This window comes from Rhinoraja longicauda, chromosome 31 (assembly GCF_053455715.1).
Source record: "Rhinoraja longicauda isolate Sanriku21f chromosome 31, sRhiLon1.1, whole genome shotgun sequence".
NCBI lineage: Eukaryota > Metazoa > Chordata > Chondrichthyes > Rajiformes > Arhynchobatidae > Rhinoraja > Rhinoraja longicauda.
The window spans coordinates 12,703,531-12,727,858 of NC_135983.1; the positions used below are offsets into that span (position 1 = coordinate 12,703,531).

Genomic DNA, 24,328 nt, shown 5'->3' on the forward strand with positions numbered 1-24,328 from the left:
GGGCAGGGGTTTGGTGGATGGCTCCTGTCAGGTGCTCCGCCACCGGTGGATGTGTTGCAAAGAATTAACTGCAGATCTGGTTTAAATCGAAGATAGACAAAAAAATGCTGGGGTAACACAGCGGAACAGGCAGCATCTCTGGAGAGAAGGAATGGCTGACTTTTCGGGTCGAGACCGGTCCGTGGATGGTTCCTATCAGGGAGTTGGAGAATGGCTAGAGTTCCTCTCTAGGGGTTGGTGGATGGTTTCTCACAGGAGGTCTCCGGTGGATGATTCCTCTCAGGAAGTTGCTTCCCTCTGGAATAAATATCATTCACTGACATGATGAGCTAATGTACTGGACGGCACGGTGGCACAGCTGGCAGAGCTGCCGCCTCAGAGCGCTAGAGACCCTGATTCGATCCTCACTTCGGGTGCTATCTGTGTGGAGTTTCTCCCTGTAACTGCACGGGTTCCCCGTTGCTGCTCTGGCTTCCTCCCACATCATTTGTAGATTAATTTGTCCTCTTTAAATTGTCCTTGGTGTGTAATGTTTCAGGGAGTTGACACAAAAGTGGGATAACATAGAACTGGTGGGAACGGGTGATATAAACATCCACCACAGCAGATTCCCCACATTCCTCACTGTGATGGAAGACAATAAAGTCTAATCTACTTCCCTCATTTTTCTCCTGCGGTCGGGGCAGTCGAACCATCCGTCGGGGTGATCGAAGCTCCTGCAGTCGGCGATCGAAGCCCCCACGGCGGGGCGATCGAAGCTCCTGCGTCAGGGCGATCGAAGCTTGGAGTTCCCCGATGTCGGTCTCTAGCCAGAGACCGCGAACTCCACAATGTTAAAGTCTGCAGGCACCAGCGGCAGAGCTCAGAAGGTCGATCCCTGGCAAAGGATTCGTGGTCGCCATGATGTTAAGTCCGCAGGCTCCTGCGGTGGAGCTCCCAGTCGGTCTCCAGCAAACGCCGCCAACTCCTCGATGTTCGGCTGCAGTGCGGACGGAGGAGATACGATACGGAAAGAAAATTGCATCTCCGTCGAGGTAAGAGTTTAGAAAAGGTTTCCCCCAACCCCCTCCCCCACCCACCACATAAAACAAGCTAAAGAACACTAAAAACGTACATTTAACACATACTAAAAAAGCAACGAAGAAGTAAGGGCCAGACAGACTGTTAGCGAGGCAGTCATTTCTGGCGCCACCTGATGGAAGGTGTGGACTTCACCTACAGTAAGGGGCGAGCCCACCTCATGACCTCAGGCTGGTCTTGACGCAATTAGCCACCCCAGGTCAGCTCCTGATTAACATCGCCAAATCAGTGGGCCAAACTACTTTTCTCCTTCTGTTTAGCAAAGAAAAGCACTACACCATGTTGACGGATCAGCAGCGTGCAGAGCATGTGGAGGGAGGAAGTCCTGTGCTAAAACCTCCAGGAATGCACCCAGCCAGAATTATCTTTTTAATTCATTCCCAGGATGTCAACAACTTTGTTGCACCCTCTTCAATTGACTACATTTTCCTTGGATTGAGAGGTGTAAAATCGAGGACCAGTGGATGTGGATCTGGAGTTACAGATAGCCCAAGCTGGGGTAAGATCAACACTTTTCCTCTCTAAAGAATTTTGGTAAACTTTATAACAACATTGATATTTTTCATATTTATTTAATTAAAGTAATGTAAATCCACGACTACATTGATTGAATTTAGACTAACACTGGACTAATGTAATCGACAACCACTTTTCCACCATATTTATTAAATTCGGCATGGGTTGCGCTGTATTTGTAGCGTAGAGTGGGCTTAGCTGATGTATGGTTTAATCCAGATGCATCGGAAGCCAACGTTGGGATGTACATGTGTGTGTTGTGACAGAAGGTAAGCATTCAACTGAAGATTCAAGGTTTATCTATGGTGAATGGTAAATGGTAAACAGACCTGCAAGCAGAGCTAGTCAACATCAAATAGAGCAATTTTGTACTTCTCCAGTTAAATGATAGAGCAGAAATTAATGCCGTAACTGACTAAATGGGGTGTTTGGGGAATCCCCAACCTCGCAGAGGATCTTATTTGCAGTGAGTACTGTACCTGGAACTACCCTGGAGCCTCTATTGCAGGGGGGGGGGGGGGGGTTTGCAAATAAAATTGAAGTGCACAAGCCTGTGACCCTCACCCCCATTCCGTATATACTTCTGGCCAATGTACAGTCCCTAGAACATAAGGTTGAGGACTTTGGAGCAAGACTGCTTTATCAAAGTGAAATGAGGGAATGTTGTGTGGTCTGTTTCACAGAGTCATGGATCATCCCCTGCTCCACAGATTCAACCATCTAACCTGAATATTTCCCTATTTATCATATGGACTGGACAATGGCATCAGGGAAAAAAGAGAGGCAACAACATTTATCTCCTGGTAAACTCTTAGTGGTGCTCAGAAATAGCAGTCCGGTCTTGCTCTCTGCACCTGGAATATCTAGCAGCCAAGTGTCACCCCTTCTACCTCCCAAGGGAGGTAGAATTAATTACTTACTTACGGCACGGTAGGCAGCGGTAGAGTTGCTGCTTTACAGCGAATGCAGCGCCGGAGACTCAGGTTCGATCCTGACTACGGGTGCTGCACTGTAAGGAGTTTGTACGTTCTCCCCGTGACCTGCGTGGGTTTTCTCCGAGATCTTCGGTTTCCTCCCACACTCCAAAGACGTACAGGTATGTAGGTTAATTGGCTGGGTAAATGTAAAAATTGTCCCTAGTGGGTGTAGAATAGTGTTAATGTACGGGGATCGCTGGGCGGCCCGGACTTGGAGGGCCGAAAAGGCCTGTTTCCGGCTGTATATATATGATATGATATATGATATGATATGACCGCATTCTATAATCTATATTGTACATTGGGAAATCTACATCCCGCTCAAGGCAGATGTTCGTCTAGCGCCAGAGGAGCTGCAAACTGTAGTCAGCAAACACAGACCCCCATGCCTTTCCCATCATAGCCAGAGATTGTGAAGAAGTCACTTCCTAGCACATGCACATTAGCACATGTCTTACAGCACTAGAGGATCAAATATCCATGATTGCTGCTACTCCACCAACAAAGATGCCTATCACTCCACCCCTCGTCTTCACTTTGGGAAATCAGATGACCAGGCTGTGTTCTATCTTCTTACATATTGGTAGTGACTGAAGAGTGCAACTGCAGTAGTGACAACTGCACAGATCAGGTCAGGGGAAGTAGAGGAACGACTCCATGAGTACATGGAGTTGGTACATTGGATGCTGTTCGAGGACTCAGCAATGAACTTGAATATATACGCCATGATTGTTCCAGACTTCATAAGGAAATGTGTGGAGGAGTGTGTTCCTACCAAAACCATCTGAGTGCTCCCAACCATAAGCCTTGGATGAACTAGATGTTCCTTCATCTCCTTCAGATAATCCTCTACTGAGGAGTAGATCTCAGGCATTCATGTCTGGCGATGCAGGAACTCCATATCATCTAGGAAGTCGAGGTACAACCTCAATAAGCCTATTTGTAAGGAAAAAGAGACAGTTTTGCTCTAAACAGGCAACTTGCTCTGAACTACATAGACTATTATTGTTATTGGACATTAGGCAACTTGCAGGGCTTGCACATCATCACTTCGAGAAGACAAAACCAAGTGGTTGCTCAAGTGACAGCGACCTCAGCGCGTTCTCTGCTTGCTTTGAAAGCAAGAACACTGATATGCATTCTCGGACCCCAGTATTTCCTGGTGGCATTATAATCTCATTCACCAAGGCTGACATCAGAAGACCTATCACGAGGGTCAACCCTCAGAAAATGTCTGGCCCTAAAGATGTACCTTTCTGTGTTCATAAAAGCAGTGCGGACTAACTGGCTGTAGTTCTTGCAGGCATTTTCAACCCCTCATTACTAAGGTCCAAGGTTCCCACCTGTTTTGAGTTTAGTTTATGTTAAGTTTAGTTTATTGTCACGTGTACCGACTCCATAAGGGTCTAGCACATTGAAGCAATCATAAGGGAAGCCCATCAACTTCTCTACTTTGGAAGGTTGAGGAGATCCAGTATCCCCCCCCTCTCATTCCACCCATCATCTTTCAGTCTCATTCTCCCCCCCCCCCCCCACCTCCCACATTTTTATACACTAGTTACATAGGAGCCTGAAAACTGTAACGTCCAGGTTCAGGAACAGCTTCCTCCCTACGATTCTTCCATTCGGCTATTAAACACTAGAGCCTCAAATAAGCTCTGAACTACATAGACTATTATTGTTATTATTGCACTATTATTGTTTGTTTGTTTTTGTGTGTGTGTGTTATGATCTATATATATATATGTATATTTGAGTATGTGTATATAAACACACATTGAACTTTTTTTTCTCTCGTTTATTATATTGTTTACAGTGTACTATGTTTACATATTCTGTTGTGCTGCTAAAAGTAAGAATTTCATTGTTCTATCTGGGACATATGACAATAAAACACTCTTGACTCTCTTGACTCATGACTCTATCTTGCCAATACATTCACAGTCTGGATGCAGGGTCTCAATGGAACTATTCATTTGTTACTTCACATGCTGCTTGTCCTGCTGAGTTCTTCCAGCAGTTTTACAGATTTCAGCCTCTCCAGTCTCATGTGTCTCCCAAACAGTAGGAAACTTTTCCCTATAGCATAGGCATTTAGTTAGGGTAAGGGGTAGACAGTTTAGATGGGCTTTGAGGAAGAGCTTTTTCACCCAGAGATAGCTGCAATTTGAGAAATATCTAGATGAACACTTGAACCACCAAGGAATAGATGGATAAAATCTTCTTTTGTGTCCATCATTCAAATGTTACATCACTGTCATCGTTCATCCTGAAAAGGGCGCAAGCTTCCGGCTACAATCAGTGGGAGCCTCACTTGTACAGTAGACGATGGTGGTAGCAGAATTCGCTCAGGACACTTCCAGTTTCCAGCCCCGCGACGCTTCTGCTATGGGGCCATGGACAAAATGTTGGTAGGTGATATTAATCTGGATAGGTCCTTGATGGATTGCATGAACACGGTGGGCCGAAGGAGTTTGTTTCAGTGTTCATTGACTTTGTCGATGACTGTAGCATCAACAAATAAGCACCCTGTGCTTTGCTAGATTCCCCGGCGAATGGGGGTGAAAATCCAGCACCATTCTCTGTGAGATAGATATAGGAGTAAATAGGTCCTTCTGCAGTTTTATAGGGCCCTGGTGAGACCACATCTGGAGTATTATGTGCAGTTTTGGTCTCCTAATTTGAGGAAGGACATCCTTGTTTTTGAGGCAGTGCACGAGGTTCACGAGGTTAATCCCGGGGGTGGCGGGACTGTCATATGAGGAAAGATTGGAAAGATGAGGGGATCTGATAGAAACGTATAAAATAAGAGGACTGGACAACCTAGATACAGGAAAAATGTTCCCAATGTTGGGAGAGTCCAGAACCTGGGGCCACAATCTAAGAATAAAGTGGAGGCCATTTTAAACTGAGATGAGAAAAAACTTTTTCACCCAGAGAGTTATGAATTTGTGGAATTCTCTGCCACAAAAGTTGTAGAGGCCAATTCACTGGATGAATTATTAAAATAAATCACTAGGGGCTAGTGGAATCAAGGGATATGGGGAGAAGGCAGGCACGGGTTACTGATTGTGGATGATCAGTCATGATCACAATGAATGCTGGTGCTGACTCGAAGGGCCAAATAATAATAATAATAGTGCATTACATTTATATAGCGCTTTTCATACACTCAAAGACGCTTTACAGGGATTTAAAGAACATAGGGAAGTGAATAAATAGATAAATAAGTAAACGAACAAAGTAAATAAATAAGTAAATGGCCTCCTCTTGCACCTGTTTTCTATTGTCTTGTTTATTGACATGCGCTGAATACACCGATCCGGTGATCCAACCCGGCTCTTGTGAATGGCCACAGCTTGGTCCGAGTTTCCAGGACAACCTCCGAGAACAGCCGGGGAAATGCAACGCTCGCGTTACAACGAGCATACTCCGGCAACAGTTCAAGGGAACGAGTAACGGTGCGGGCACATCGTAGGTGGATTCGATTTGTCTTCCGCAATGCAGCGAGCACAAAACAACCTTTGGAAAGTTGAATTGAAGCGGGAGGTGGTCAGAAAGGGGAATTTCATCAAAGATATTTGAAACGTGCCTGAGTTTAAATTGGAGGAGGAGACGGAAGCGAATTACCTTCTCGTCTCTGTCTGCAGCGAGTGGATCTTTTCGTATCTTGCATTTGATCATCCAGGGTAGGTTCCGAATCTTGCAACTTTTTCCCCTAATTCCCAAACTTTCGGTGGGTTCTACTATCATTTCCATGGTCTCACTCCTAGTTACTAATCTTGTTTATAAACGACTCATTGGGTGTGCCGAGGATAAAGATTTGTGTGCAACATATGGATGGAGTTTTACGCAGAATTCTTACAGTTAAACGACGAGGGTTTGTGATTTAAACTGGAAACACTTCAACGGGACGAAATTTATTGGGCGTCAGGTCTTATAACGAAAAAGGCGCAATTTAAACGCAGTTAAATTGCAGCTGGGCATAAATCGATTCTGTTGTCAATTCATCTGTTCAGTACTGTCGATAAACAGGGCAGTGATTGAACTAGAACACAGTTGCAAATTCGGTAAAGAAGGATTTTCAACTATTTGGTTTAATTTGTGATTTTTCAATAACCCACTTTACAGCACAGGAAGGAAGGAGGAGGGATTAAGGGCATTTTCGTGTAGCCAAACATTGTCCACAGGATGAAGGTGGCACTTCTGTTGAGTAATGTTCAGTTTATTCTAGTCATGTGTACCGAGGTGCAGTGGAAAGTGTTTTGTCGCGTGCTATCCATTCAAAGAAAAGACGACATGATTACAATCATACCGTCCACACTATACAGATAAAGGATATAGAGTACAACATTTCGTGCAAGATAAAGTCCAATTAAAGATGGTTCAAAGTTCTCCATTTAGGTATATTGGAGATTAGGACTGCATTCGAGCTGGTGAGAGAACAGTTCAGTTGCCTAATAACAGCTAGGAAGAAACGAAGTAATTCATCATTAATATATCTACTAGCATGCATTATGAGAGTATACATATACAGATATCCCCTGTCTGCACAAATCATTTGTCAGATCTCTGATAGGATATTGGTTTATCAGGAGATTCATTATCTCCCTTTACACAGCTCATTGACATTTTTGTGTGTTTATTATCTCCATGACTATTCTATCTCATTCTTGGCTGGCCTCCATTCACCCCCCTTTCACAAACTACTCATCCAAAACTTTGCTGCAATTTTACACTCGTGTCAAGTCCTGTTCACCCATCACCACTGCCTTTTTGACTCCTTGTTGAATATTACCATGGTTTTATCTAGAGACTGCAAAAGCTGGAATCTAGAGCAAAGAAACTAACTACTGAAAGAACTTGCATGCATAACCTGTAGAGAGAAATTGACAGACAATGGTTAGGGTTCTTCAAGATTCAATCTGGAAGGATCCTGACCTAAAAAATGGGTTGTCCATTTACTTCTCTAGATGCTGCCTGAGCTGTTGAGTTCCTGCAGCAATTATTTATTTTAACCAGGGTTTTAAAGTTCTTTTCCTTGGTTTTATATATCTTTGCGTCCTCATCCTCCTGTCCTTGTAACTGCCACCATCTGGGATAGATCTCTGTTCCACCAGTTCTGATCTTGGTCACTGATTTTAATTAGTCAATTATTGCTGGGGTGGCTTCTGTCACTGAAATATTCTCCATGAACTTTCCTCTTGTTGGCTTTCCTCCTTAAGATAATTCTTAAAACTATGCTTTTAGTCTTCTCTTAAATCTCCCTATGTAGTTCAATAAGATATTTTGTTTGCTTTTGCTCTTGTAAATCATCCTGGAATATCCTAAGATGTGAAAGGGGCCATGTTGGTAGATGGTTGCCAAGGCAGAACAAAACCACAGACAAAGTCATTTTGCAATTATAAAGGATAGGCAATTTATGTATACCTCACAGTCTAGAAATATTTCAACACTTGGTTTCTGTACTAGATTGAGGGTAACAGATGATTTTATGTTATCTGTAACTGTATTCTGAAAATAATTCCTTTGATCATTCCAACTTTATGAATAGTATGATCAGATGAGAGCTGATAAAGCAGAAATGTACACTATTCCTTACTTTATCCTTTCAACCTCTCGTACTACATTAAAAAAAAAGGCTTCTGCTGGTTAATTTCTGTCTTACACACATGGGTCTAGTGATTTCTTGGTAAATATCACTGCAGTGTTGATTACTATAAAATCCACATCTTTTCCCTTTTTGGCTTTCCCACTGCTAATTGAATTTGATTAAATTTGGGTCTTTGATGGTTGTCAAGTGGAAACCAAATCCCTGAAAATCCAGGCAATAATTAAAATGCACATCACCAAGTTGAAATCAAAGCCATCCAGTCCAGCCTGTTAATGATGACAGAATGTGAATTATTTAGATTCATATTACATGAACTGCTTCAAATTTATTGTTCTCTTATAATATTAGAAGTACCCTATTTCAAAGCTCAGTGGCAATGTAAAATTAAGTGTGATCTTACAGGGGGTGCCGCACAATGGCTGCCTCGCCTACAATCTGTCTGTCCTTTTCAAACTCTTTTTGTTATTTGTTCTCTGGTTTGTTTTATGTGGGAGAGGGGGTCGGGGGAAACTTTTTTTCAATCTCTTACCTTGCCGGAGATGCGATTGTTTTCCCGATCGTATCTCTGGTCGCTCTGCGGCCTAACATCACGGAGCTGGAGGTCTTGCCTGGGACGGAGATGGAGGTCTTGCCTGGGACTGACCTTGAGTCCCCGCGGGGGCATGGACTTATCATCTGAGCCTGCGATCCCTTGCCTGGGATCGACGCTCCAATGCAGCCTGCGGACTTTAACATCAGGAGCTCGCAGTCTCGGGTTGAGACCGGTCGGGAGCTCCAAAAGCTGCACGAGGTTCGACTGGTCCCGACCCGGGGTACATCGCGGGCGCGGGAGAGCTGAGACCCCCCCCCCCCCCCCCCGATGCAGGACCTTGATCGCCCCGATGAGGAAGGCTTGCTGCTGGCTACAGGAGTCAAGATCATCCCTTCAACGGAAGGTTAGAGCCCCTGACCGCTGGAGGACAAAGAAAGGAGAGATTTAACTTTTTTTTCACCTTCTATCACAGTGAGGAATGTGGAGGAGTCACTGTGGTGGATATTCACATTAAAATGTATTTTGTGTGTCCTGTTGCTTTTTATTGTTATGACTGTATGGCAAATGAAGTTCCTCGTATGTTGCAAAACATACTTGACTAATAAAGTTTTATTGTGATTGTGTGATTATGATTGATTGTGATCATGTGTTAAAGATTGTAATTGTAACCCTGATCTTTCTCATCACAGACTTTTCCTCCGTAAGGTTGTAAATGAAATTGAAACTGTGGTCCTGCGTGGGTAAAATGAGTATTCAGCCCAAACGTGGATTGTGTAAATGTATGAGATGCACTCAGCCAGCAATTCAGCCACCATTTAGGCAGGCACCCAAAGCAATCTGTTGTAGGCAGGAACAGAATGCTTGAATCAGTTGTCTGGAACAAATAACAATCTGATTGGTACAAATAATAATACCAATACCAATACATCATTTATATTACAGTACTACTGTCAAAGTCAGTGCCAAGTCTTGTAACATCACTGTATTGCAATATAGTTTTATATTGACATTTACAAGGCAAGGATGTATCATTACAGCTGATTAAAACCAAGTTGCTTGGTCTTTATGAATTTTGATATAACAATTAGATGAAATACTTAGATATTTTTGAATTGTGGTCAATTTTAAGCACCAGTATTTATTTTCTTTGCAAAAAAAGTATTATATTTACATGGGAAAAATCTTTAACTATCCGAGCCAGAAAACAAAAATGGAAGTTGTGATGCGATTGTAAATATAAAATTATTGGGACCAAATGTTATCCGAGATACATAAATGCCATAGTCCTGCTTGAAATATTGTCATGTTTTATCTGAAGTAGAGCTGTAGGTGGTGCTGAAATTACTTTTTGATGCACAGATATGACCATTACACTGCATTTAGACTTGCCAATATAGAATGAGATACCAGGAAGCAGAGTGGTAATTAAAGTAATTTGTTAATTCGGGGAAAAAAGATATTTCAAATAACATGTAACGAGGGGTACCATCAAAACCAAGCAAGTTCTATGCTTGAAATGTCAGATAATAAACTTAAATCCCTAAATGGGAGATATGAAGAATTATTTTTTATGAATCACTTTATACAGGACTATTTCAGAACTGACATCAATATAAAGCAACTCCTTGACAGTTAAAGGTTATGAGAGAAAGATGATGGTGAATGGAAATACACACTCAGATATTCTAGACAGACTAGAATTCTAACTGCAGTACAAAGACAACATTGTTTTGAATTACAGACTGTGCATTCAGCAATAGCAAACAAAAGAGATGTGAAAGCAAAAAGGGGGGGGGGTATAGAAACTGTTACAGATGACCTCACTGGTGATATCTATGAACAGTTTCTAGACAGGAACTTCCAACTGATACAAGACTACGATTAAATCAAAATTTAAATCTCGTTGAATGTTGAAACAAATGTTCTACAGCGAGAACAGGAAGTCAATTAACGATTTTTCCCAGAATAGCACTTTAATTCACTTGTTTTTCCATGACGTCATAATACCTATGGGTTCATTCATTTTAATTTTTAATAGATTAATCAGGATAAGATTTCTTAATGATTTTTGAAGTCAGATAGAGTGCTAGAAGAAACTACCATACTGGTCATTTCCAGTGTGAATTTCATTAAGAACTCATTTAGAGTTTACAATCAGACCATGGGGATTACATTAGCAGTAATGGAAAGTAAAGAAGCCAAACTCGTATTGAATATATTACGTGGCCAACCAATTGGAGGCAAATTTTCATGTGTTTCAATAAGTGAGCAAGCAGCCTGCAGGATATTACTGAACCATAAAAATTTGGAATCGCTTCAAAGTCTTATCTCTGCTGAGTTACCTAGTCTCTAAGAAAGAGCAGTAGAAAGACTAAAAGGGTCATGCTGCATAGGCAAGAAAAATAATAGCCAGGGGTCCATCTCTACTGGAATGAGAGAGTGAGGGTTTCAGAGTACTAAAAAAAGACTAACTCCATTTCTCGGTATCACACTATAATTCCACTTGATGCAACAACCCTGCTGGCATGACAACTTATTGCAATGGTTGTGGTTCTGATCAGGAATATTTTGATTGTCCTTTTAATATTTGCTCATGGATTGGTTTTTGCACTGGGTTCAAGGATTTGTCAGCTGTTTCAGACACAATCACTGAAAAGCCCACATCAATCATATTTAGCGGCGATATTCCCTTTTTATGTCCAATATGAGCTATATGAATAAGATAACCTCAACAAAGCCTCGACATTGGTTTTCTGCTTAAACATCCAATCCTCAACTGTATATACATACGGTAAAAAAAGGATGCCCATATTTGCCATTGGTGCACTGGAACTTAATATTACAAATTGTGGCTTCTGATCAGTTAATAGTCTAAAGGATCTGCCTATCAATCAAGTTCTTCTTTCTCTATTTGTGCTGCTTTTGATGGTGTGAGAATGATTGTGAGGGGCATCTTCTGCATTCATCCAACATGTGGCTTATTACTGCACTTACCCCGTGATGGCATGGCAATTGAAATACTGTGCCACCTAACTAGAATCAAAGTTTTTGTTTAATAATAATGTTGATGTTCTTCCACGTAAAATCCAGTCAGCTTTCCACTGTCAGCAATAGTTTATTATTGATTCATGAAAGCAATAATACATGAACCTGGACAAGTTGTGACACGTCTTTATTATTAGACAGGATCACTGCATCTCTTTACCATGGAAAGTGAAAAAGATTTAGTCCAGAAAAGTGGGAACAATAAAGAGAAGTAGAGAGAAGTTGGAATATGAGACATAAAATTAAGCCAGAATGCAAACATAGATTTATTTTTAGCAATTAAAAAAGAAAATAAATCTCTGACAACAATTTCCATTCCAGATTCAGTCCAACCTCTGCTATAACGTGCGTTTCCACACACCAATTGGATAAATACTTGTTTGATGAATTATGGATCACAGTAGATCCTAATTGGTTATAATACAATTTTGATCAGGAACTGGAAAACTAGCTAAAAGTTACTTTGGACATTGACAAGCAGAAATAAATACTGTCTTTGGAAAAAAAACTCTTGGAGGAAAAAAAACTGACCATGTAACCACCCCAAAGTAATTAGGCACTATTGTCTCTTAGAGTTAAGTCTCTCAGTTTCACTGCAGATGACCAGTAAAATTGACAAGCAGTCGCTTCTATTGATACTTGTGCAATATTAATCTATTGAACAATGTAACATTAAGCTTTTGCTATTTTTAGCTTTTTGTAACAAAAATAAACTTATAACTATTAAAAAGGCCGTTATTTTTGCAAATCCTGATAGGAAAATAATCTTTGTTCTTGCAAGTCTGTAACACTACCCCCTAACACACTTTCATCAGTGGCGCAAGTGTTTTTATAATGCGATTTTCAATAATGCGAGGTTTCTTGGGAACACAACTATCGCATTATAGTAGAAGTTCTGAATTTTCATCCCATCACTGGCCATTCATAGGCAGTGACCTGCAGTTACCATGTCATAAGTTAAAGCCTATTGCACCCTATATACCAAGGCACTCTCCCACTTCTTTATTAACCAAGCCTGAATTTAGCCAGGATCAGATATGCTCAACAATGGCCACGAGTGTTCCTGTAGCCTGGCTCCCCCACCAGGTTGTCGGACCTGCCCTGTAGGCCCAGTTCGCCCGCCAGGGGCATCAATAGACAATAGACAATAGGTGCAGGAGTAGGCCATTCAGCCCTTCGAGCCACCACCGCCAATCAATGCGATCATGGCTGATCACTCTCAATCAGTACCCCGTTCCTGCCTTCTCCCCATACCCCCTCACTCCGCTATCCTTAAGAGCTCTATCCAGCTCCAACGAACTGGCCTCCACTGCCTTCTGAGGCAGAGAATTCCACACCTTCACCACTCTCTGACTGAAAAAGTTCTTCCTCATCTCCGTTCTAAATGGCCTACCCCTTATTCTTAAACTGTGGCCCCTTGTTCTGGACTCCCCCAACATTGGGAACATGTTTCCTGCCTCTAATGTGTCCAATCCCCTAATTATCTTATATGTTTCAATAAGATTCCCCCTCATCCTTCTAAATTCCAGTGTATACAAGCCTAATTGCTCCAGCCTTTCAACATACGACAGTCCCGCCATTCCGGGAATTAACCTAGTGAACCTTTGCTGCACGCCCTCAATAGCAAGAATATTCTTCCTCAAATTTGGAGACCAAAACTGCACACAGTACTCCAGGTGCAGTCTCACCAGGGCCCGGTACAACTGTAGAAGGACCTCTTTGCTCCTGTACTCAACTCTTGTTATGAAGGCCAACATTCCATTGGCTTTCTTCACTGCCTGCTGTACCTGCATGCTTCCTTTCAGTGACTGATGCACTAGGACACCCAGATCTCGTTGAACATCCCCTCTTCCTAACTTGACACCATTCAGATAATAATCTGCCTTTCTATTCTTACTTCCAAAGTGAATAACCTCACACTTATCTACATTAAACTGCATCTGCCATGTATCGGCCCACTCACACATTGACAGGACCCATGCCACGAAAGCGAGGTGGGACCCATGATCAACCGCCGAGAGCAAAACGGGCCGTTGAAGAGCAAGGTGGGCATCAAGGAGCAAGGAGGACCAATGGGAAGCGAGGAGGTCCTTCGAGGAGCGAGGTCATGAGGTCAAAAGGAATAGTAGAATTAGGCCATTCAGCCCATCAAGTCTACTCTGCCATTCAATCATGGCTTATCTATCTCTCCCACATAACCCTATTCTCCTGCTTTCTCCCCATTACCTCTGACACCTGTACTAATCAAGAATCTATCTCTTTAAAAGTATCCACTGACTTGGCCTCCACAGCCTTCAGTGGCAAAGAATTCCACAGATTCACTATCCTCTGACAGTGGGTCATCAGACTGTTGTAATCTCCAAACAGGTGTCGCAGAGCTGTCCAAGAGAGGACCCGGCAGCGGGTGGTTGACGACGGGCCCGCGGTGGGTGCCGGAGGTCGGACAGGCCTACGGTAGGGTACTGGAGGTCAGAACAGGACCGTGGAAGAGGGACGGGCCCGCGGTGGGTGCCCCAGATCAGTTGAGGATGCGCCGCCCAGACTAAAGGAAATCCAATGTGGGGGGGGGGGGCACCGTGATCTAAGAGGGTCTCGGATTGGGAGTCTGACGAGAACAAAGAGGGACCAAGTGTGGGAGGTCCACCAAGAACAAAGAGGGACCATAGGGGACTACTTTTGGGTTGATCCTTGACATGTTTCTTGAATACTTTACTGCAGAGCTGTTAGAAATAGCTGAAAGACTGAGACAATAAGCAGGGTGAACCAGACATTTATCCTTGTATCACATTTTGTGTGCCTTTTTTGGTTTGCAAATCATACAATTGTTTATTATGGGCTGGTACATAAACAACGTTGTTGAGTGTGCAAATCCGATGTTCCAAATTGACTTGCATTTTTTTTGATGGAAGTGAGGTACAATTCCAGACGGTTTCAAGCATCACAAGCAACTTGCACAGCTGCTGTTCACAATCAAAGGGAAATGGCTGGGTGCAAAGCTACAGAACAATGTCTGAAGTATCCTGGCAAGAACACTTCAATTGGTTACTTTTATTATATTGTCCATCTCACACTAAAACCTTGTCAGTTAAAAAGCAAGTGATTCAATTACTGAAAGAATGCTACATTTCAAGAGTGCAGATGCAAGGATAAGAGAAGCAATAAAAGCTTTTTCAGTAGCAAATCAAAATGAAATCAGAAGGAGAACTTCACAATTGGAAATTAATTCAGCCGCACTAATTTGGAAGTCAACTCTTATTTTTAAGAAACCACATATGGATTATGTGACCATTTTAATGGACAAATACTTTCAGTTTGCAAGGGCAATTGGCCTTGCCTATAATTGTTCATCCCACTCGCACTCTGACTTTTCTGTCTCTGAGAACATTTTTGTACTAAAGCTCGATTAAGGAACAGTATTTCATCTTACCCATCGCCATGTAGCTCATTTGGAACTTGATATTTAATTCTAAAATGTCAGATAATTTGCTTTTTTTCTGTTTAGTATCAGAACTGGCTATGAATGCATTCAAGAGAGAGCTGGATAGAGCTCTTAAGGATAGCGGAGTCAGGGGGTATGGGGAGAAGGCAGGAACAGGGTACTGATTGAGAATGATCAGCCATGATCACATTGAATGGCGGTGCTGGCTCGAAGGGCCGAATGGCCTCCTCCTGCACCTATTGTCTATTGTATCATTATCCTTCTTTTATATTATTACAACTCTTACCCTCATTCACAGATATTTCCTGATCTAATGGATATTTCCAACATTCTCCTTTTGATTCAAGGTTCTAGCAACAGCTGTGAGCAGCATAAACATGTCACCTTTGATGTTTTGTCTCTCCAACCTCCATCATTAAAGAATTAAACAGATAGCTCCATAAAACATTGGGATCATCTGGGCCATCCTGGCCTCATCCTATTTGAGACATTCCCATTATCCAATCTATCCCTTCTGCATCTTGTCTAAATTGAAGCACCGGTCTCACTTTCGCAGTTCTGATGTAGGAACCTGCAATGTTAACCCTGTTTCTCTTTCCTCAAATGCTGCTTGACCAGTTGGGTATTTCCCGTTTTTGTTTCAGATTTCCAGCATCTCCAGTCTGTTCATTATTAATACGGAACTGGAATTAGGTCATAAGCAGCATTAGGCACAAGTGGACAAACTTTTGAGTAAAGGCGTCGACTAGCAACCAGTAGATTGGCTTATGGATAAAGTTGCCATGTATTCGATATTGTCAAAATACATACTTTGGCAAGTTCAGCCAGGTGTTCAAAAATGTAATTCCATTGCAAATTATTCAAAGTTATAGCTTGACATATTAGAAATATATAAAATTACATTCAAAGACAATCACACTGGCATAACAAAGTAAGATGCACATGTTTGCCTCAGACTACTTGGAAAGGTGATCTTTTATGCACCTGGACCAGTGAAAAATGTTCTGAAGAGTCACATGAAAAGGAACCAGAAAGGCTAAATCAAAATGATGTGCCTTTAAAAATGAGCAGATTAATGGCCCATAACTCCAATGCCTGAAGGTAACAAAGCAATACAGCTATGTGATTACAAAGTCACACTAAATTACACTGTAAATGACAAACTATGTCCACTAGCAATAAATTCAAAGGTATTCACAAAATTGGATCTCACATGCCTAATCACAAGACAGTCAGCAGTACCTGACCATCAATACATATAAAGGGCTACACTCAATACACAATGTTATTCTTCTCCTGGTCATGACAGATAAAATCTTGCAAGTAATGTACCATTGCTTGTTGATCTATGGTAATCTGTTGAAAAGCTTTGAATTTTTGATGAAATATTCAGGAAAGTACATGAACGCATTGTGAAATTGAAGCAAAGCTTTGATGATCCAGGACACCAATGGAGCATCCACCCGCATCTTCGTCAGTTTGCTCCCTAACAGTGCAGGCAGGATGGTGTTAAAAGTACTGGAGAAGTAAAAAAACATGACTCTCACACTGCTTCCCGGTTTATCCAGATGAGCATGGGAACGATGGAGCGGGTGAATGATGGCGTCTTCAACCCCCATCTTTGTTTGGTAAGTGAACTGCAGGGCGTCCAGGTAGGGTTTAATCAGGGGTTGCAGGTGAGTGAGCACCAGCCTCTCCAGGGACTTCATGATGTGTGAAGTCAGCGCCACTGGTCTGTAGTCATTGGAGGAGCTGGGGTGCATCCTCTTTGGTGCAGGAACTATGCAGGATGTCTTCCATGTCACAGAAACCCTCTCCTGCTATCCCTGTCCTATTTTGGTTAGTAAATCTAAGATGAAGAAGTACCAGCAATATTTCCTTACTCTGGGTTAAAACGGGGAATAAAACAGCCGCTACCATTGATGACTGCTGCTAGAAAATGTAAATGATAAAAAATAGATCGAACACGGCAGCATTATTCCCAGCACTGGGTAAAAAGCACACTGAGTGAAGGATAGATGAAATGTGAGAATGTGACTGAACCATACTGAGCAGTGCCTAAAACAGAAGAGAGAAAATTGGATGAGGGATAAAAAATTCATTATTTCTGTGGTACAAAATACATATTTTGGCATTGTATTTCTCCTTAATTCACATCCAAATTTATATTGGTGCCATCTGATTTCTCAATGGCCATGCACAACTCCTTAGTATGTAGGTTGGCATAAAAAAATGCAATTGTTATACACGGCTCCTCTCCACCATTACCATGGAGACAACTGAAATATTACTTTAATTTGAGAAAGTAGATTGATAGCAAAACAGCAACTGAGTTCAGGAGCAATTAACTCTGTTAATGTCATTTTTAACAACTCTGAATCATCGAAATAAAGATTACCGCAAGTAATCTCCTAGTGACTCATCTGCAAAATATGCTGTTAAAATTTAGATTAATTTTGCAGTTAAAACATATTTTTGACAATCTGTCGACTCTTATAAGGGTAATGAGGTTCCAACTGAAGAACGTTTTTTGAGTGAACGGACACAGTCTTTGATAAAAAATTCTAAACAGAAGATGGAACAAGATTTTGTTGGTTATCTGTGCAAATAAAATACAGCTTCACATAAAGTCTGAAGAAGGGTCTCGACCCAAAATGTCACCTATTCCTTCTCTCCAGAGATGCTGCCTGGCCCGCTGAGTTACTCCAGCTTTTTGTGTCTATCTTCGGTTTAAATCAGCATCTGCAGTTCCTTCTTTCACATAAAACCTGATGGATTGAAAATTGCCTCAACTGTCAAAGCCCTGTATTGAAAGCAGCTGCCACTTTGAATCAGTACAGAAAACATGAATGATAATAGACGCTCTCTGAACTCTTTTCATTAAAGGCACTACTTCCAATGGCAGAAAAAGCTTTGGGGAGCACTAACAATCTATTGTACAAAAGGCTTACAAGACATCTTTGCACTAGTACTTGTATAGTTACAGAATCTTAATAAAGTCCGAATGTGTAAACTTCCAGCAATAATAATTTTCTGAAGCTGCCTTACTATGTTTGTAAAATTATTCTGTGAGTCAAGCCCCTTGGACTGAGTCAGGCCTGGAGTTATCAGGAAAATTGCCCATATTACCTTGCTGTACAAGAAGGGAGTAAAGCAGAGTAGTGGGAACTATAGGCCAGTTAGTCAGACTTCAGTGGTTGGTCAGATTTTAGAGTCCATTATAAAGGATAAGATCATGGAGTACTTAGAAGTTCATGATAAAATAGGCTGAAGTCAGCAGAGTTTTGTGAAGGGGCTATCTTGCCTGACGAATCTGCTAGAATTCTTTGAAGAAGTAAATAGCAGGACAGACAAAGGAGAATCAAGGGAGGTTACCTAGATTTTCAAAAAGTATTTGATAAGGTGCCACATGTGAGGCTGCTAAGGAAGATGAGAGCCCATGGTATCAAAGGGCAAATACTAGCATAGCTAGCAGGTTGGCTGGACGGCAGAAGGCAAAGCGGCAAAAAAAGGGGTATTTTTCTGGTTGGCTGCCAGTGACTAGCGGAGTTCCGCAGGGGTCGGTGCTGGGGCCGCTACTCTTCACGTTGAATATTAATGATTTAGACGAGGGGATTGAAGGCTTTGCGACCAAGTTTGCGGATGATAATAGGTGGAGGGGCAGTTAGTGCATTTAGAGTATTGTGTTCAGTTCTGGGCACCATGTTATAGGAAAGATGTCAAGCTGGAATGGGTACAGAGAAGATTTACAAGGATGTTGCCAGGACTAGAGGATCTGAGCTATAGGGAGAAGTTGAGTAGGCTGGAACTCTATTCCCTGGATCACAGGAAGACAAGGGGTGATCTTGTAGAGGTGTGTAAATTCATGAGAGGAATTGTTCGGGTAGATGCACAGAGTCTCTTGCCCAGAGTAGATGAATCGAGGACCAGAGGACATAGGTTTAAGGTGATGGGGAAAGATTTAATAGGAATCAGTGGGATAACTTTTTCACACAAAAGGTGGTGGGTGTGTGGAACAAGCTGCCAGAAGAGGTAGTTGAGGCTGGGACTATCCCAAGTTTAAGAAAAAGGTACAAAGGACAGTTTGAGGGTTATGGACCAAACGCAGGCAGATGGAACTAGTGTAGCTGGGACATGTTGGCCGATGTGGGCAAGTTGGGCCGAGGGGCCTGTTTCCACACTGTATGACTATGACTATCTTATTTCCGACTATCCTATCAAACTCTCCCCACCGCACATCTATCTCTATGAAAATAGCTTGGTTGACTGGTACAGCACAGAAGCATTGTCTGGGCAAGACCTGTGTCATGTACGGCAAGACCTAGAGAAGCTTGCACACTTGATGAACAGGTTATTTTGTGCAATTAAAAGAGACATCTGGTTTTAGTGCAGTAGTGATGGCAGGTAAAATGGTACAATGTTCCTCCTGCAGGATGTGGGACTGAATAGAGAATTGGCTACATGGAAATTGGCTTAATGGACGGAATCAGAGGGTGATGGTGGAAGAGTGTTTTTCAGACTGGAGGCTTGTGACTAATGGTGTGCCTCAGGGATCAATACTGGGCTCAATGCCATTTGTGGTTTATATCAATGATTTGGATAAAAATGTAGAAGGCATAATTAGTAAGTTTGCAGATTACAGTAAAGTGGATGGTATCATGGATAGCCAAGATGGTTAAAAAAAAATACAGCAATATATTGATCAGCTGGGCAAGGGGGCTGAGGAATGGTTAATGGAGTTTAATGCAGATAAGTGCATTTTGGGAAATCAACCAGAGCAAGATCATTACAATGAATGGCTGGGTCTTGGGGCGTGTTGTGAAGCAGAGAAATCTAGGAGTGCTGGTACATAATTCCTTGAAAGTGGTGTCACCGGTCGATAGGGTGGTCAAAAAGGCTTTTGGCCTTCATCAGTTCAGGTATTGAATACAGAAGTTGGGATATTATGTTGCAGTTGTACAAGACATTGGTGACCACATTTGGAGTACTGTGTTCAGTTTTGGTCACCGTGGAGGATGTTATTCAGCTGCAAAGAGTGCAGCAGATTTGCAAGGATGTTGCCAGGACTTGAGGGCCTGAGCTATAGGGACAATAGGCTGAAGAAGGATCCTGGCACGAAAAATCACCCATCCATGTTCTCCAGAAATACTGCCTAACCTACTGAGTTACACCAGCATCTGTAATTCCTGGATTCTCCACCTTCCAAACTGCCAACTTGCATGTTCTGCCCCACTTGCAGCTAAGTCTCCATGTCTCACCTCTGAACTGGAGTGGAAGCAAATTGTTGTCCATCCTGAGAGACTATCCAAGCAGAAGTTAAGAAGAAATATTAGGAAAGACATCAGAGGGAACTCTCTCCTTCAGGATTGTGCTATGGGGGCTTTAATACTCATCTGATTGGACAAGCAAGAACTCAAGTTAAGGTCTTAGCTGAAATGCAGTGTTGTGAATGCTGAAGTGGGAAGCAAACAGATAAATTGAGACTATGATGTGATAAATTTAAAACAAGAAATATGACATCTGTATGACGTTCCAATTTGTTTAAAAAGTGCTTTATGTTGAGTAGAACATACTCTACTCAACATTTTATTACTTCTAAGACTATATGAAAAGAAGCTGATAAGCTGCAGTTAAATTGTACTTTCCCCCCCTTTCTGAGATAAAATTGTGGTGGGCCCTGGGATGTGACCTGAATTAAGGTAAATAATAGATGGAAAAATATTATTAATTTTCAACAAAAAAAATCAAAGAGTAAGGGATCAAGTGATAATAATAGTTTTCTAACCAGCTGATCAATGTCCTGACTGTTAGATATGTACCGTCTATCTATTGGGAGACAAATACAACAATTTAGGTAAAAATTGCCCAAAGATAAGGAGCAACGGACTGGGAGGAAATCAGTTCAGGTTTTATACACAAGTATAATTCACCTGGAATTCTCAAAATGATACAATACTGAAACAGGCCTTTCAGCCCATCAAGTCATCGCCAACCATTTATACCAATTCTACAATAACCCCATTCCCCCCCCCCCAAAAAATTCTTATCAACTTGGGTGTCAGAGGTTATGGGGAGAAGGCAGGAGAATGGGGTTAGGAGGGAAACATAGATCAGCCATGATTGAATGGTGGAGTAGACTTGATGGGTTGAATGGCCTAATTCTACTGCTATTCCTTATGAACTCCCAGGGAGGAGAACTGAGAAAACAATAGGGAAAAAATGCATATAATCCATGCAATTGCCCTTTTAAAAAAAAACTTTTACAAAAATGAAATAGCACAATTCTCAAAAAGAGCAAATTTGGCTCCATATTTAAGAAGTAATAGGACCTGGTGGTTCATTCTGATCAGAAGCTGTAATTGTTAGGGCAGCTGGAAAATCCTGTCACATGGCAACAGGGAACATGCAGTAACAACATACTAAATTATAGGAGATATGGTGGCTCAGCGGTTTGTTTGAAAGAACAATGATTAGTCTCAGAACACTTCATCACCATTGTTAAAGATGCAATAAACATGAAAGCTTAACATTTCAATCAGAAATTTGAGATGTTTTGGATATTCATAAAAGAAAAACAAGTTAAACAGATACGATAGGGTTGTTAAAGAGGGTTTCAGATAGGCACATTGATATGCAGGGCATGGAGGGATATTGACCACATGTAGGCAGAGAAGATTAGTTTAATTTTGACATCATGTTTGGCACAGATGTTGTGGGCAATAAGGCCTGTTCCTGTACTGTTCTACGCTCTACAGTGTATGTCGTGCAAAAAACTGTTGCCTCTGTGTAAAAAAGATTCTCACCTCTCCTTTAATATGTCCTTTTCTCACATGCTCAGGCAGCATCAGTTCTGTAATAATGCAATGTAGAAAAGAGAACATAATTTAAAGCCATAACCCAGATGGAATACAACTGGGATGGTGCATGCAATTATTTAAAAGACTTTCTCTAGGTTTTTTATCCTTCCTGCAATGCATTGTATCACCCAGTGGAGCAATGGTGTTTGGAAATAAGATGAAATATAACAGTTTTAGAACAAAATGGGAATCCCCCTTAAAAAAAAACCCCCTCCCTTAGATTGTGGAATATAAGCTGAAGCTGAGACAGTTTGAATATTTAGGGTAGATTGGAAAGTGGAATGAAGGAAGGTGAAATAAAGAAACACTGAAACAGAGCCAACATTTGGAAATAGGACTGCAGCTCATATAGAGAGTACGCATCAATACGGACTGGTTGGGCCAATGGCCAAGAATCATGCAATAATTCCCATGTGCATTTAATGCACAGTTGAGTACTTTTAATCTCTTTTTAAGACCCATAAAAAAGCCTTTGTCTTAGTTTCCACTATAAGCTTGGAATTTATTTCCACAATCTCCTTGTACTGAGAGTACCTCTGCACTTCCACACTTTTGCAGTGAAGGTTACAGGTCAAGATAGCATTAAGCTAATTAGACTTTGGCATCATACAGCACAGAAACAGGCTCCTTGGTCCACCATGTTCATGCCTACCTTCAACCCATCTACACTCAGCACATTGTCCCACATTAGCACCATATCCTGTAAGATTTGAGAAGTTTTCCCTCATCCTGCAATCAACACCAAACCAAAGAGCTGCAGTTTGGACATTTTACACGGGAGACTGGGGCTGATAGCGGAGAAAGGCTGCGGTCAGTTTAACAAGGGATGTCACAATCCGTGGGTCCTAAGATGGCCGCGGGACCTCGTGACCAGCCACAAAAGCAAAAACCTTACAGCCCAGTCTCTAGGTTTCTGCAAAGCCACGGCCAGAACAATGGATGGATATTGGCCGTGCAGAAACCTGCGAAACCAGGTCGAAGTCCAGACACTGGGGCGCTGACATCAGCATATTCACAATGCCCCAAGCCGACCTACACAGTTAATCCCGTTAAGGGGGCACAATAGCCCATAGAAACATACCTGGCAGGTGATGGGAAACCATTTACACCCATCACCTCTTAACGAGATTAACAGACCATCTAGCCATCACCGGTACTCCCGGACATAACGCAGAACAAAGAGAAAACCCAAAACCTATCTTTGAAACAAAGAGATCCCGAGATCTGGCGGGAGATAGGACGGGTCAGGATTAGTATAACTGGCCACGATTTTTGGGTTTTAAAAATACGCAAGTCAGAAGCAAGAAAAACTCAGGGCACGGAGAACGGAGACTCACCAAGAAGAACGGAAGGAAGAAACTCACGGAACAAGCACGACCCTCACGGAAAACAGCGGAGAAGCAGCACGAACAGCCAGTGACCCCAGTAATAGCCCCATGGTGAGCATGTACCCCGATCCTGCACATCCTGGACATAGTTTTAGTGTAGAGGGGAGGGTGGCTTAATTAACGTGGGTGTATAAGTAAATATGTGTTGGCCAATTTTGCGATTTGTCGTACGTTCCCCATCTTACAGTCGAGTATATGTCTTATAGAACTGTGCGTTTATAATTCAGAGTCAAAGTATTCTTGTAATCGAGTATATGTCTTATAGAACTGTGCGTTTATAATTCTGTGTCAAAGTATTCGTGTAATTATGTATATGTCTTATAGAACTGTGTCAAAGCATTCATGTACCATAGTCCCAAGCGCTCAGTAAAAGCCTTACTCCGTTTAAACCCTGGTCTTCAAATCTGGTCTGGTTGAATTTTTCTGCACTATCAACGCTCCTGCATCTTAAGTCCAGTGTCTAGAACCGTAGGGGGTGAGTGGGTCGAACCACTCACGGGGAACCAGTGTGCGCGGCCTAGTCGAGGGACCAGAGCAAGGCACGGGAACCTTAGGTCGGGCGAAAGCTCGGTGCAGAAACCCCTTACAATCCTTCTATGCTTTGCCTCTGTAAGTGTCCTCTCGATGTCTCTTAAATGCAATGAATGTATTTGATTCCACCACTCTTTCTGGGAGCGAGTTCTGCATAACAATCATCCTCTGCAAAAAAAAATCTTCTCATCTCTAAAGCTTTTTTTCTCACAGGCTCAGGCAGCTTCAGTTCTGCACTAATGCAAATGGAGAAGAGGAAATAATTTAAAGCTGTAACCCAGATGGGATACTTCTGGAATTATGTGCATGCAATTATTTTAAAGGCTTTCTCTAGATTTCTTTGCCTTCC

At 42.0% G+C, this 24,328-nt stretch overlaps 1 protein-coding gene across 1 annotated transcript in view; it reads left to right on the top strand.

Moving 5' to 3' along the window:
* The first annotated feature begins 5,964 nt into the window (after positions 1 to 5,964).
* LOC144608506 (dual specificity testis-specific protein kinase 2) overlaps positions 5,965 to 24,328 on the top strand; it is an 83,888-nt gene continuing 65,524 nt past the window's right edge. The window contains exon 1 of the mRNA XM_078426357.1: positions 5,965 to 6,262. The gene's annotated coding sequence lies outside the window, so the exon portion shown is untranslated. The remainder of the gene's footprint in view (positions 6,263 to 24,328) is intronic.